This window comes from Clytia hemisphaerica, unplaced genomic scaffold, assembly GCF_902728285.1.
Source record: "Clytia hemisphaerica strain Z4C2 unplaced genomic scaffold, Clytia hemisphaerica genome assembly, whole genome shotgun sequence".
Classification (NCBI taxonomy): Eukaryota; Metazoa; Cnidaria; class Hydrozoa; order Leptothecata; family Clytiidae; genus Clytia; species Clytia hemisphaerica.
In genome coordinates this window covers 1,065,620-1,078,806 of record NW_027103726.1, presented here as the reverse complement: position 1 = coordinate 1,078,806, position 13,187 = coordinate 1,065,620, and positions in this window count along the sequence as shown.

The window sequence follows — 13,187 nt, the reverse complement described above, 5'->3', positions numbered from 1 at the left end:
AAAAATTGGAAACGGTTTTTAGTTTACAGTCTCTAAAGATTATGGATAGCAAAACATTACATCATACACGTTTTTTTTTTTATAAGAACGTCAAAAGTTTTCGAAGCCTTCGGATGTTCTTAGTTTTTCGGATTTGAAGCCTAAAAATGTTCTTAAAATGTTCTTATTTTCAGCATTTTTTGAGCAATTTGATGTAATTTCTTAAGAAAATGCATGTTTTTAAGTCTCCAAAGCCTTAGAATGTTCTTAGAATGTTCTTAAATTTTTGGGCCTCGAAGCCTTATGTTCTTATATAGTTTGTTCTTATAAAAAAAAAACGTGTAATCGATATCAAGCAGTCTGATGAGATAAAACACCCATTCTAATATCAATAGTTTTTCAGTGGAGAGGTTTAACAAATTTTTGTTGACATTCATATGGTGTCTTCGTACAAAATGACTCTCTTAGACCCTTCTGACTGTTTCGTCGTAGATTAACTTGTCATTCTGGTAAAAGATAATTCGATCATTGTGGTTTTATCATTCTTGGAGTCATTCTTAGGCTTTTACTATTTTGCGGTAGATAAAAAGATAGAGTAAAACCTTCCCCTAGACAAAACAACGAAATCATAACCTCGGATTTGATGAAGTCATCATCGACCTCTAATCTAGGTCAGAAAGAAGAAGTCAGTTAGTTATAATTATGAAGATGAAGCTAAAACTCAAATTAACTGCATATGTCTCAGCCAAATAAAGGTACCCAGCAGGCACACAACGTTGTTTTAACGTTCAAATAACGTTATTTAGACGTTATGGATGTTAGATAAACGTTGAAACAACGTTGTGTGCCAGCTGGGTATCCATGTAGAAAAAGTAAAATAATAACAGTCCCAAAGTCAATCTAAAGTCATCGAAAGAATAAGATTGATAGCAGACAAAAGCAACAACACATCGAATGAAAATTGTCTCATTCAACAACACCAGTAAGAAAAATATTTTAACAAATGAGTAAATTTGACTAAAATAACGATTTACTTTTTGGGAGAAAATCGCTTCTTTCATTCTCTCAAGTACTGTTTACACATGATATATCAATATCGACATTAAATATCTACTTTGCTTTTTCACGAATATTTAACCACACTTTCAATATTTTCTAACGTGCTCTTTTGTTTATCTCTCGAATAAGAAGTAACCGATGTTTAAAGTTTTCCCCAAAATTTGTCTTTAGAGCTCAGATCCCCAAAAATCAAGCAAATCTTTTGACAAAATGTCAAATATTTTTTCTCAATAGAACTTTCATTTTAATTCATTTGAAAAAATTATTATGACAACTGAAGAAGCCTACAGGGTGTAGAAAATTCCAATTATGATTTTTTCCTCAAGCTTAACACTCAAACGTAATTAAAACTGCTAGGGTCCGAACTTTTCTGGGCGTGTTGAGCCTTCTCTTTTCATAAAGCTACTCATCATGACTCATCATGCATTCTGATCTTCTTTTCTATTCTTCACAACCAATAAAATCTTGTAGCTACAAAGTCATCCAGAATCCAGAAAGGATTCAATTTTTCCAGAATCAAACCAAATGGAAAAGGATCGAAGTCATCACACTGCGAATAAAAGTATAAGAGATTCTCTTCATAAATCATAATATTGCTTTCTTTAATTTCGAGCCAAACCAACCGAAAGAAATCGAGGCGTCATCTATCAAAAACAAATCGTATTTAACTTATCATGCTACATTTCGATTGGTTATAATAGCATTAAGGTCAAGAAAATCTTGTATGTACTCACAACACAATCTATACCTTGATCTTTAAACCTTCATATTTGTACCAAAAACATTCCTAATGCGAACAGGAAAATATATCCGGAGTTTTTCCGGTAAAAAAGATATTGTACCAGGTAACTATCAGTTAATTCTTCGATGTGAAATGACAATTGGTAATTATGTATTATTAGGTGAAAAAAAAAAATTGAATAATTTCTGTCCAACAATTTTCCCAGAAGTCAGAAGATTTGGGTGGTAGAGCTGCATATATATAATATTTCGCTTTTATTGGGTTTCATCAGCACTGGTGCGCTATTTTAACTCGAGACTTTACCTTACTGGAACCCGGGGGGGGGGGTACTAGGGTTGGTGAATGAGGGGTATTTGCGGACGGGACCTCCGAAAACCGACCCTTAGAGAGACCAAATTTTAGTGAAAAAGTGACCCTTAGAGAGACTTTTTCGAAAAATTTTCTCTGATTTTCAAAAATTTCCTACCCTTAAGCTACGGGGACACGGAAACAATTTTTATGCGATCGCAACAAAAACATTTTTTTGTTGCAATCGCATAAATATGTTTCACTGTGTCCCCACGTTAAATCTCCTTGATTGGCAACTTTTTTCACTCAAAGTTTTTGTTGCTGAAACAAAAATAAAATTCAAATCGATTTGAATTTTATTTTTGTTTCTGCAACAAAATTTTCATGTTGCAAATGAGAATCATACAAAAACCCTCGTGTCCCCTCACCTTGAGAAGATTCCTTGAAACATTTTTTTCATTTAGCCAATCAAATTCGTTTATACAACTCAAAACAAATTATGACATAATCTTCCCATTTTCAACACGCAAGACATGCGTTCAAAATGGTGGAGTTGCTTTGATTTCATTTTTATGATTTTGTTTCGTGTGCTAGGCCTATACGACACGGTGTAAAATTTCATTGCGATTGCGACAATTTGTTTTTGTTGCAATTGCACAAAAATTATTTCCGTGTCCCCTTAGCGAGACTTTTTTGTAATTTCTTCTCTCAAAATCAAATTTTTTTTCTAAAAATCGTGATTTTTCCCACCCTTAGAGAGACTATTTTGAAATTTCCTGATTTTTGTAACCCTTAGAGAGACTTTGAAAGGTGAAAAACCCGACCCTTACCGTCCGCACATACCCAACACCTATTTTTGCCTAAGTACTGGAACTAATCAGATCACCATCAAACAAGGAAAAGTTGCAAGAGAATGTCTATTCGATCTTCTTAAATCACTAGAAAACAACATTTATTGTATCACCCTTGAAATCAACGATTCGAATCTTAAAATTCATATCCTTACAAGTAGCAAAACATTTTCCTCGTACCCCTTACTTCAAAACAGATTTCGATATAAAGTACTCTACACTGGCTTATAAAAATGTTGTTGGTGTCGATGATGTTATTGTTTTTGTTAAGTGTTGTGAAAGCTTTTCTGTAGGCCACAAAGGTGGAGATTCCTCTTGCTTTTGATTTCATTGTCAAACCTCAATGTACGTTAAAACGTTTACCTCTTTCAGTAGATTTTGAATTCTTTTTGATTAAAGGACCAAGAATCTTCATTTTCAGGTCCTTTGCTTCTTTTCTGTGATGTGCTGTTATGACGAAAAGACACTTTGGTGATGAATTTACTGGAAATTGTTGTTCTCAACCAGTCAACTCGATTCTTTAAAAAACATATATTCAATTTCTTGTCAATTTACTGAAATTTTCTTATGAAAAGATCATCTCCTAAAAAAACCTTCCGTATCATATTATCAAACCAAGAGTTCAAATTTCATTACCTTAGAGTAGTAAGAAAGAAGGAATATATACAGTAAGCAGTAGTAAGTAGTCCATGTTAATAACAAGTTGAAAATGTCCCAATGTTTTGAAAAGGGTTAACATCATCTTAAGTAAACAATCTTGAAAAACCACTTCAACTTTATAAGATCACTTTCCCACACTACTTTCAAGCAACTTCTTTTGTTGATAAATCATCAACAAGACCGAAAGAGGATTCAAATCAGATCACCGATAACTATCTGGATTAAAGAAAACCTTAGTCATGACAAAAACAAAAACATCACTTATGTGAAAGCAAGCGTTCTGAGAAGTTTATAAGCCTTTTTCTTTTAATCACAAATCAACAAGATGACAGACCCGGTGGGACCCCTGCATGGGGAAAGTTTCGCCGAGGTTGTGAGACAGGGATGTATTATATTCAACATTTGTCTTGGCTTAAATTACTACATCCACAATTTTAAAAGTAACCGTGATGACATTATCTCAACGACACAACGTTTTGATAAAAAAATCACATTTAACAAGATTAAAAACACACCAAAAGGCGGAACCCTCGAAAACCAAGTATGAGAAAGAAATGATAAAAAAATCGTCACAAAATTATCAGTGTTAAAGATTATTGAAATTCCTAGATATTGCTCGACTGACAAAAATTATTTCCTATTTCTTGAAAACAATGATATTGCGATCAACATTTTTTTTTGGTTAATTATAAGATTTATTAACTCATAATTAAAGTTTGCGAATATCAGTAATTTTCGTCAGATTTCATTCAGTCAAAAACGAATAACCTTGCAATGGATTTTGAATAAAAAATCAACTAAAAATGTTTAGTCAGACAAAATTAATCTTTAAAGGTCTGGTCTACTGACGTTTCGAATTCCATCCGGAAAATCGCAATTGCATCCTTTGGAAAACAACTTTTGTGGCTTATGAAATAACTTCCGACTACTCCAAATAAAGCTCTAAAGACTCTAAAATGGAAACTTTACTTCTGCAGTAAAGCCATGCATGCCTTTACAGCTTTCATCTAAAGTATCATCTGTAAGCATGGCCGTAAAATACTTTGACCCAGGCTTTTAGTCCTTACCTAGTAGGAGTTTGAATCGAAAGAAGATATGGCGTAGCCTTCTTTGACCTATATCTACATAACAATTCAAAACTTATACTTTGATTATTGAATTTAATGATTTAAAAATATTTGGAAGTTCAATGAACGAGATTATACAATGATAGTAATGCTAGTAATTTCTTCCAAGCCTCCCTTAATACATTGCCTTTCTTCAAACTAATCCTCAGCATTCGATACAGTCAAACAATAATAAATGCATAAATCTTTTTTGATAGCAACCTTTTTAAAGGTATAAAGCTGTATTGTCTAATTCTCAGATAAAGATTAAATTGGTCTTAGGTTTATGTATAAGAGCAATCTTTATGATGGGCGCCCTACTTTTTAACAAAGGTTGGATCAATCACAAATTCAATAAAATACCTTGTGTCCGGTGGAACATTTTACCCGCTTTAGAAACGAATTATACAAAGAATTTCCATCTTACTATGATACTATCCGGGGGGCACTCGATTCAAAAACGACCATACGTGCGGCCCAAAATTAGGCCTTTGAAATCGGACCTTACAGTGCAGAGAAAACTTTGCAAAATTTGACCCTTACGGTGCATTTTCTTGAAAACATTTGACCATTTTCAGGCAAAATATGGTCAGATTTTCGAGAAAAGTGAAATCTTCTCATCTTTGCTGATTTCGACCCTTACAGTGCAGTTTTTGAAGCTTGGAAAATATACCCTTTAGGGCCGCACGTATGGTAGGTCATTTACCTTGAGTTGCCTCCCCCGGCATACTATACTATACTATACTATTTAAAAAAATAGTACGATTTTATCTCATAATACCATAATAAGAATAAAGATGGAGCCATTAAAAATAGTGGAAAATCGTGTCGAATTACTCCTATTCTTTTGTACCCAAACCTCCGTTGCCAAATAAATTTGCTAGTGTAAATCATCTTTAGCTACATAAAGAAATATTACTGTATGCGTATACACCTTTTCCACCTTAGCCACCAATTGCCACGCGGACATTTTTTGTCCGTTCTACCACCATAAACTCGATCCAATCCTTTTTTACACCTTTTTCTATTGTCTATAGGTGTGAAAAAAGACTGGGACGGTTTTAGGGTGGTAAAACACACAAAAAGATGCCCGCGCGGCAAAGGGCAGCTATGGTCGAAAAGGTGTATTGATACAAGGTAACATACTTTTCATTCACTTCTCCTTGTTCGTGAAGTAACATCAAATAACATCAAAATAAACTCCCTGCTTCCTCATAAACATTGCTTGAACACACACACAAACAAAATTGAGCTGCACAAGGACTTTACTAAGATAACACAAATAAACGCTGTTATATCAAGATTTTTTAAATTCTTCAAATATAGAAACGTAAATTGCTCTGCAATTTAACTTGCAATTCACTTATCAAGGATACCAATTTGATCTAATATCAAAACGACGTTAGATGAACGTTGAAACATTAGGAACTCTTTGGACTTGGGGATAACCCATTTCTCGAGGTTCTAGCTCTGACAAGTTCACTGATTCTTACTCGAGTTCAACTTTGATACACCCCCTTCTCGCAGACCCGGTAGAAATTTTTCAGTCAGTGGGGATAGAAATAACGAACTGATACTCGATTGGGATTGATATTCCCTTATTCTTTTAGGCTGGGGATTTCGATTCTTTTGTTTTCAAGTCAGAAAGTTCAATGGGGATTGAAGAAATTACACAGTATTTTGCAGTGATGATTTAAGTTTATTTAATTATATTCAATGGGGACAAAAGTTAGATGATAGTTTTCCACCGGAACGATATTCTGGCCAATTTTGCCAGTGGGAAGGGGTCCCAGTGGGTCTGTGAGAAGGGGGTGTTTTGATCATTAAATCACATCAACTTTTACACCATGAGCTCTAAACAAGTCTTAACGGTGTTCCAGCTATGCTATCAGCTGTAATGTAACATTTTGCACTAACAGTGTTTTGCCGTGCAATAAAATGACAACTTGTCGGATTCAGTTAGACAACATTGATATTCAAGAATGTTGCTGAGAATGGAAGAACGAAATGATCCAGGAAATGAAAGCAATCAAAATGAAATGTCAAACATTTATGCAATGTAAATTATTATAATCATCAAATAAAAATGGTATACTGATAACGGATGAGAGGCTCGATATCTTTATAATAAACGCGGTAGAAGGAATGTAATCTATGTTGTACAAAGTGCTCTATACCATTTCATGGCAAAAATCCCTCGGTCAAGCGGATCTCGGGTCAATTTTCTACTGATGAAATTGCACAACGTACATTTTTCTACGTCACTTTGCAAAAACGAATTCGTTCATTTTCACATTTAACCAGAAATCAACAAAAATAAAATCCTTGATCTATCTTTTAAACTGAAAAGCCCATCACGAGTCTCTTTCTTAAAGATCGAATGTTCATTAAATCCAATCAACTACATCTAATCCGTTGCTAACGCAACAAACAGCTTAGCAACAACGTTTTATAAGTACCAGATCAACTCATTAAATGGAAAATGTTAATTAATGATAAAATGCTCATCAAAACTTCGCATAACTCTCTTCCCATGGTTAAGCAATTTCGTATTATTTTGAGGTTACCAAAATCATATGGTGTCTCTGCTTTTGTAATTGTCGACAATAATTTACGTCAAATAGCTTGGATATTTTAAAGGAGGACAAAGGACAAGTTGATTTTCATTTGAAGCAAGGGTTACGCCTAATACATGAATTCAGTCATTAAATGAGTAACCAATCCCAAATCTATTTCACTATTGATTGCAAAAGATAACTAAGCGATAATCAACACATCTCTCATATAACCATGGCTGACTCACACAACTTTAAACACTTTTATTGTTGCAGCTTAATGACTGATCAATATATAAAAACCTACATAATTCATTCAGATACACCCTGCGAAATATCACCGAATCTTGTCTGTGTAACACAACTTCCTATCATTCGATTCTCCCATAATTATTCCAACGCCAACATTATTTCTCAAGCAAGATTTTTTATCAAAGATACAGGGATGTCAAGTGTGATCAGATTCGCCTAAGTATCATCCCAGCTGGTACACAACGTTGTTTCAACGTTCATCTAACGTTATATGATGTTGTGAACGTTAGATAAACGTTGAAACAACGTTGTGTGCCAGGTCCCCTGCCAGCTGGGATAAACCAAAAATTTGGTTTTGACAAAACAATCTCAATAGTGATTCTCCATAAAAATCATGTACAAACCACTAAAAGATGACCAAATATTATTTACTTTAAAACATTGATGTATCGTCACTCTTCAGAGTACAAAGTACATATTAATCCAAAAATCAACAATTTTCACAACAATACTTTTGTCTTCTCTCTATAAAAACAACACGTTTGGTTATCATTGTAAAGATGATAATTTATTTCACCTTTCCCGTAAGCTTTCTCCGGAAAAACAAACGAGATTGCGTGAATAATATTCGGAAGATTTTTCTGCAGACTTGCTAAAGTAAATACAGTTGAAATTGTATGCAAAGTTCATTTGTATAATCTTATTATTTTTCCTCGCTCTTGCTTTGAAGCAACAAGCTTCCAAATGTGTTTTCAGATGTCTATACTTTCTATATGTGCAATTTTTCTTATTCTAATTTTTCATAAGTTTTAACATTTTACATTCAAAAATCACAACAATGAGATTGTAAAAGAAAAATCACTTTATCGTCTAAATGATAGACAGTAGTGAAAGCATATGGGAAACTTCACGTAGAAAAAACTGAGGAATAAAATACCTGAATTCTTAGCCATCTTCGTTGAAACTTTTACCTAATGAATAACGCAAAATACTTTCAATTCTCATTTTACGTCATGCTAAATTTTTGAAGCCTTAGAATGTTCTTAACTTTTTGAGTTTTAAGCCTAAAAATGATCTTAACATGTTTTAATTTCACCATTGTGTGAATATTTTTGATTACCTAAATTAATTGGGTGTTTTCGAGACTTAAAACTTAAAATGTTCTTTTATATAGTTTGTTCTTATAAAAAAAACGTACACTATTTCCTTCTCATAGTATTGAACAGAAATCGAATTACAAAATTGAATTTTTTTCTCAAGAGCAACATCCTTCCCATACTTAGCTTAAAGAATCTTAATTTGTTAACAGTATTAACGAACTAAATACTATCATACGGGAAGACCTCTTTATGTCGGCCTCTTCACTTTCTGTTGAGAATTCAACAACCTAGGGGTACGATGTTTGATCAAGCTTTTTCAGTTGCAGTAGAAACTAGAAACATCAAAATAAGGTTTACAGCCTGGATATCCAGGCTAGCCAAATACAGACTTCGAGTCTGAAAAATTCATTGTCCACGAACTTTCTTCTTTCTCTACAATTTATGCTTTTTTTATAAAAGCATACAATTTGAAGCCTTTGGATGTTCTTAACTTCTTGAGCCCAAAAATGTTCTTATTTTCGCCATTTTTTGAGAATTTTTGTCAATTTCTTTATTAAATTCGGTGTTCTAGAGTCCGCAAAGCCTTAAAATGTTTTTAACTTGTTCTTAACATTTTGGCCATCGAAGCCTTATGTTCTTTATAGTTTATATAGTTATAGTTATATAGTTTGTTCTTATAAAAAACGTATATTCCACTGCACGTTATTTTACAACCCTGTGGGTTTATCAGGTTTTCTCCTCAGCATGTTATCATTTAGCTCCAGTTTTGTTTCTCATTGAAAATACTGTGTGGAAAGATTTATACACCCCCTTCTCACAGACCCACTGAGACCCCTTCCCAGTGGGAAAATTGGTAAAGATATCGTCCACAGTGGAAAATCATATCCTAATTTTTGTCCCCGCTGAAAATAACCAGATAAGTGAATACTCACTGCTAAATATTGTGGTATTTTGTCCCTCCCCACTGTGTTTTCTGGCTAGAAAATAATGGAATCCAAGTCCCCAGCCATAAAAAAACATGGGAAAATCAATCCCCATCGAGTATTGGTCCGTTATTCTTACCTACACTGGCTGATAAAATCCTACCGGCTCTGTGAGAAGGGGGTGTTACAGGGGTGTAGTAAATTTACGCCTCTCAAGTTATCGTAAGCGTTTCGCTGCAACCCCACTCCTACTCAGTCAAGTCACGTGGTTACTATTATATATATGTATTACTATATCTAGGTTCACGTGAGTTTCAAGTTTCTGAATACACGTTTTTTCTATAAGAACAAACTATATAAGAACATAAGGCTTCGAGGCCCAAAAATTTAAGAACATTCTAAGAACATACAAAGGCTTTGGAGACTTAAAAACATGCAATTTCTTAAGAAATTACATCAAAATGCTCAAAAAATGCTGAAAATAAGAACATTTTAAGAACATTTTTAGGCATTTTTTGACGTTCTTATAAAAAAAAAACGTGTACATAAATTCACCAAAAAGTAGAAATTTCATTGATTGGAAATCTTAATCCTTACTAATATCAGTCAAAAAAGAAGGAAAGAAAAAAATCATCAAAAATATCGTTGATGTGCTAAAAAGGTTTCTTGACCTTTTCCTTAACTTTATCAAGAGCTTGTGTTTACAAATCAATCATTACCTTTATAACATTGACTGTGTTGTGATGAAAATTTTTCTGTAGAGAAAAAATGTAAAAATAAAGACAGTGTCCAGAATTCATAGAATCTTGATTTAACTCTCTCCAGAATCGATAAGTTGTGCAAATGGCTGTGTGTATCAGATTAACTTTAGCACTAGGGACGAATTCTTCTTCCAACCCATAATGTTGACCTAGAGTTGAGGCACCAACAACTTTTGAATCACGTCTTATTTGTTATTATAAAGCATTCCAAGTCCATTCTTTCTCCTTCAAAAACGTTTATATACTAACACTTGGAAACTCCAGCAAGGTAATCAATTAAAATATCAATGGAATTATTGGCTTTGACGGAGGGCACTTATAACCCTTAAAAAGTAATGTTGTTTTATCATAATTTGAATATTTTCTCACTAAAGTTACAAAAATGACAAAAGAAGCTTAAAAGCAAGATGTTATGTCTAAATTTCTGAGTCAGACGCCACATATAGAAGCAAGAAAGATTTAATGTCAAGAAGAAAATAGTTTTGTATCTTAAAGAGTATTATTTGGATTCGTTAACTTTTAAATAGTCTTCAAGAGACTTTTCCACTAAGTCAAATGACCTATCCCTAATATTTTTGAAGAGCAAAAAGAGAAAGATGCTAGTAGTTTTTGATTGCATTGCTTTCTCATTCTTTTCTTTACTCTTTATTGTGAACCATCATTTGACTTTATCGAAAAATGAAATGAAGATCAAAATGAAATTAAATTTCAAAATGATTATTCAGACAATGAATTAAAAATATTGTTTCAAATATCATACTGTAGGGCCTTATAAAACCGTTTTTATTCAGGAGGGTACATTGCAATGATGAGAAAGATAAAATCACTTCAAGATTAACATAGATTTAATGCTGATCAAAATCTCTTCTCGACTACTACATCAACAACAACAAAACTAAAACAACAAGTCCATGAAAAGCACAACCTTTGAAAGATCACAAAAACGTGTCCCCTATGAGGAAAAATGTCTGTTCTTTACTACAGTACTACGTATAATCAGAATTTGTCCTTTGATTCTGTTCTTTTTAAACCAGCACAGTCCTTCATTAAAAGTAACAACAACGAATATTGAAAAATGAATAATAGTAGACATGAATTAGCACAATTTCTCAGATATACATTAATGTTTCAATTGAGAGATATTGATGTTCAAATGCTTCCAAAAGCGAATACACAACAAAACTTCTTCAAAAAAAACAACTCAAACTTTCCACTAATGAAGTAATTACCATTGTGAAAAATGTGTTTCATTAAAAACGTTGAAAAAACAATCAGTGATGTATTTGACAGTCATTATTAAAGCAAATTACTCTAGTAATTAGTGTTGACAAAAATACGCATCGTAGTTTGATGTTTTGAAGGTTTTTCTGATAAACAGAAATATTGTCACTTGTAGTACCTGGGTCATAATCATACGCAATCAATCGATCATATGTTTTATAAATAAAGTCCTGATCACCAAAAAGTAGAGTGTTCTAGGCAAGAAACCAATTCATAATGCATATAATCTCATGATCATACTATCTATATCTAATGGTACCTGTACTTTCCTTTACCTAAATACCGAATCATAAAGGCAACTCGATACATTACTATAATCTTTGGTAGTACGGCTTATTTCCGTCGACTACTACCCCATCTGTTGTAAACATTCACTACTACTACACTGACCATCCAAACCCTTTTTTAAAGCTTCCTGTATATTAATTATATTGGTAGTATACAATATATCCTCTTTTTTAAACTTTTTTTGTTGACGATCAAAACACTGCATTATCTTACTTGTAAATCCATGTTGTCTTTACAATTTTTCTTGTTTTGAAATAAGAAATCTAACACTTTATTAATACATTTCCCATATTTTTTCACGACAAGCACAAACAACCCCTACAACTTCGCTCGTATTCCAATTGTGATTTAAACTACGAGATTGTGCGTTCAAATAGGCTCGTCGTAAAAGTGAGTTTACCAATAAATGATGCAGTGACTCCAGAAGTAAAACCCTTCACCATTTTTTCTAACCCTTTTCTACTGAAATTGCGTTTCTGAGTAGACTATAATATGCTCACAAGGGATGTCCATTCTAGAAAAATACAAATGCAAATCTAAAGCCATAGAAACCCTATATTTTTAGCATCAACCCAAACTACCATTTTAATGTAATATGTTCCATACTATGTTCTTAGTAAACAGTCACCATATAATCCGTCATTCTAATGTAGTCTATACATCTTCTCTCTCCTTTTTTATCAACTCCTTCTCTTTCTCAGTATTTGACAATCGAATGGCAGAGAGCGTGAGAGAGCGAACGAGAGAAGAGAGAGTGATTTTCAATACAAGAGACATTATTATGATATCAGCTTCACATCTCTTCTATATTCGCCCTGTCACCAACGTATTAAAAAATGTAAAGACATGATTGTCTATGTAACTCTTATTGTCTCAAAACTTTTGACAATATTTACAAATATGGCGCGCTATAAAGTTTATATCACTGCGGTTTTGAGTACTTGTAAAGCATTACGTAGTAACGTTTATAATTACGTAATTGATGGCTCCGTGATGTTCGTAACGATTTTGTATCTTCATTTCGCCATCTCTTTTTTTAAACACCCCTGTCTCAATGACCCGGTGAATTTTTGAACCACCGGTGTAACTATGAAAAAAAAGGAATTTCACCGGGTTTGAAAAAATTTTCATTTCAAAGCATTGGTGATTCTGATCATTGATTTCAAAGCCCCGGAAGGGCTAGATCCGAAACTCCTGGATGGGAAATGAAGCCACTTATTTGCCATCCTGAACACATGATCCGTGTGTCTTTCAAACAAAATTTCTAAATGCAAGGTAAACTTTATGGCTTCACTTATTTTTGCTTGAAAAAGGTTGAAGATTCCTCTCTAACCCCTTTGGG